This window comes from Propithecus coquereli, unplaced genomic scaffold (assembly GCF_000956105.1).
Source record: "Propithecus coquereli isolate 6110/MARCELLA unplaced genomic scaffold, Pcoq_1.0 Scaffold942, whole genome shotgun sequence".
In the NCBI taxonomy this organism is placed as follows: domain Eukaryota; kingdom Metazoa; phylum Chordata; class Mammalia; order Primates; family Indriidae; genus Propithecus; species Propithecus coquereli.
In genome coordinates, this window is record NW_012155752.1 from 51,101 (window position 1) to 54,780 (window position 3,680).

Sequence of the window (3,680 nt, forward strand, 5' to 3'; positions counted from 1 at the left end):
GTTTCTTTGCATCCCTCAGTACCAGATGTCACTGACTGGCCCCATTCTAGGGGGCTCTGCCTCCAGCAGGGCCCTGAGGACCTCTGGTAATGTCATGACAGTTCCCCCAGGGGCCGATCCAACTGTCACCCTCTCCCCAAGCCCCTGCCTCACCCCTGCGGTCTGCCTTCCCACCTCCTGCTGGGGAGAGCACCCAGGGCTCTCGGGGCTGGGCTCCCCCATCTCCTCTGACAGGCGACAGAACTGTGTCCACTCTGGTCTCACTGAGGATGGCCCCCACACACGTGCTGAGCAAACACCTCACAGCTCGGGAACCCGCCCAGCTCCACCCACCTTCCCCATGTCTTCCCACGCGGGTTAGCAGGGACACGACAGCGAAGGCAAAACACACCTGGAACAGGGCTTCTCGACCTCGGCACCAGTGACGTTTGGGGCCGGGTCATTACGGCGGGGTCTGCCCTGTGCGTTGTCTGACGTTTAGCAGCATCCCTGGCCTCAAACCAGGAGATGCCAGAAGAAACACACCCCAAGTCATGACAACCAAAGTGTCTCCAGACGTGGCGAAATGTCCCCCGAGGGCCAGAATCGCGTCAGGTTGGAAACAGATTACCTATAAGCCGCAGTGTGCACCTGGGCTGGCCGAACCACCAGGAACCAGATGGGCAAACAGAGAAGACCCCAGCCAGCCACCTGCGGCTAAGGACTCCCTCTCTTTCCCTCTTCTCCCTGGCCCCGCACCCCAGCTCTCTGATTCTGCCCTCGTACCCTCTCACTCCCATCCCTCTCCACCGGCCAGATGGAGAAGGCAAGAAAGCACCCCCGTCTGATGCTCTCAGGGGGAGCCTGCAGCCTGCAGGTGTAGTCAGAGGCCAGACCAAGGGCCTCCTGGTTCAGATGCCGTGTGCTTTAAACTGCTGTGGCCTTCCCAGCACGACATTCCCATGGGCCTCTCCAGGAAGCCAACCTGGAAGGGCTGGAATCTGGGTCTGGAGAGGCCGGGAGTGGCCTCAAGGGACCTTCAGGGACCTGCAGCCCCACTCCCTCCTCCAGCACACAGAAAGGGCCCCCTGCTGCCACTTCCTGTCCAAAGAGGCCCAGTCCCTGGGGAGAGTGAGGCGCTCCCAGTCTTGGGGGAGACCATGCTGAATTTGGAAGCCTCCAGCCCCTTGCGATGGAGGCAGGGTCAAAGGGAGGACAGGAGCTGGGGGGGCCCAGAGTGGGACTCCAGGACTCAGCCCTGAGACAACGGCAGCCGGAAGGCTTCTGAGAATATGGGTAATTTGCAGCTGGGTGTGTTGGAGAGTGGTTTCCCTCAAGCAATGTAAGTGTCCAGGGTCTTCTGCTCAAACTGGACACCCCGCCTCTCTTCTTGGTCAACTTCTACCCCATCTCTGTTGTCCTGGTGATCCAAGCCAGACAGTTTGACATCAGTGGTGCACCTCCCTGTGATATAGTAAAAAATAAACATTGGTTCTGTCGATGGAAAAGAGCCCAAACTCTGTAAAATAATTTAAAGAGGCTTATTCTAAGCCAAGTATGTGTGACCCTGACCCAGAGAGCGACGCCCAAGAAGCCTCGAGCACGTGATCCTGCTGTGGTTGGGTTACAGTTTGGTTTTATACATTTTGGGGAGAAAGGACAGATCATAAATCATTCCATGCAAGGTGTACGCTGGCTTGGCCTGAAAAGGCAAGAGATCTCAAAGTGGGGGCTTACTGATTTGTCTGAAGGCTTGGAGTGTGTAGGATAAGGAAGTCTGTTTCTTAATCAGAGCCGAGCACTGGACATACACTGAGAGTCGAGCGACCTGTTACGTAGATTGATGACCTGCAGGTGTGGTTTAACCTTTATCTTACATGGCCTTTGGCCTGTCAGTGATTTATTAATACATTGCATAAAACTCCAATAAAATAAACTAGGGGAATGTGATTTAGTGTCTGATCGTTACAAAGAGTAACTCCAGAAGGGACGGGCATGACTAGGCATGTCTGACCTGCCTTCTGCTCATGGCTGCAACTCAGCTTTAAGATTTCTGGAGTCCCCTTAGCCAAGAGGAGGTCCATTCAGTCACCTGGGGGGCTTAAGATTTTATTTTAATCCACAGCATCCCCCTTTTAGCCAACATCTGCCAGAGGCAGCAATGGCCAAACTTTTACTTTGTCCCGTCGTTGCCGGGGTGGTGTGGCTGCCTGCCCTGGTCCTCGGTGACCAAGGGACTTGGAACCAAAAGCCTTACAGCCAATTCAACGTTCTAGGCCAAGCGGGAATGGAGGTGGACAGACATCATCAACATTTTGAAACATTTTTGGTGACATAAGAGTAAAACCCCAAAGTCCAAAGCAAGTTACAAAATTAACTTACCTATAAGCAGTGAGTTATGGTCCTCTTGGGTTTACCTACAGCCTTATAGCCACCTGTTACATAACACATAATCACGGTCAACCACAGAAGCTAAGGAATTTATAGACTTTCGTTGTACAGCAATGTATTTTTGCAGTCACTTTCATAACTTGTCTTTAGATGGCCAATAAATTTCTTATTATGTGTCTATTTGCATAAACCCCATAATTGGGAACATCTGTACCTGTTACTCTCATTAGATATCTTGATATCCTCTCTTGTAATTTTTGTTGAAGTTTACGGGAAGCAGGAAATTATTTATGGTTGGGATGGGTGTCTGGACCACGTGGCCTGAAAAGGCCCAGTCTCTCATTTTGGCAGCTATTTAGGCAATTGTGTGTCCGTCCTTGATCTAGATGGTGTGAACTGACTCCATCCCTCGAAATGGGCCCTTGCAATGTTGTGTCCCCTCCTCTGCCACTACAGTCCCTGGGCCTAGAGGGAGGATGTTTGCAGTTTTAGCAGCAGAGTTTTCGCAATACAGAACAGGTTGGGGCTGGTGGGATAGAACATTTTTTAAATTCTGGAGGTATCAGGTAAACTTTGTTATTTACCTAATATTTGTCTTCATTCTGGAAAACAAAACAAAAAAAACCCGTAATGTTTAAAATAAAAAGTCATAAAAAATATTTTAGTTCTTTCCATGAGTTATTTTTTCAAAAGGAAAGTTTACACCATCGTTGATTATAAAAGGTTGTTTGAGAAGAATGAAAGCAAAAGAATAATTGTCTGTTAATCATAAAATTCTTACAATGGCCGTGGTTAAAGACACAAAGGAGATTTGGTTATATTGTGGCATACAACAATTTATCACATAATTAGAATTATTATTGGTAACATATACCAAGACGTAGCAGAATTTTAGGAATCTCATACCACTTTAGAGGCAGATATTCATAATATATTTATACAAATATAGCCCAAAGAAAGTTAAACATCATTTCATATTTCACAATGCTTCCTGTATGGTTTTAACTTAACAAATAAGCTTGAAATGTCTTTGTTGAACTTTCATATTAAAAAGCTAGTGTGAGGTCAAAAGGGCCAAATTTAGACTTTTGTTTTTGGAAATTTTGACAAATAGGTAAGGTTTAAAACATTTGTTCAAAATAGAATCACGAGTCACTTTAAAATAATGGTCATTTATTTAACCAACAGTGATAGAGTCATCCCAAGACTTTAAAGGCAACACAGGAAGTTACATGGGTGTAAAAGTTTAGTCTTTCCAGGTAGTCAAAAAACCTAAAGAGACAACACAGGGATTATCTTGACAAAGCATA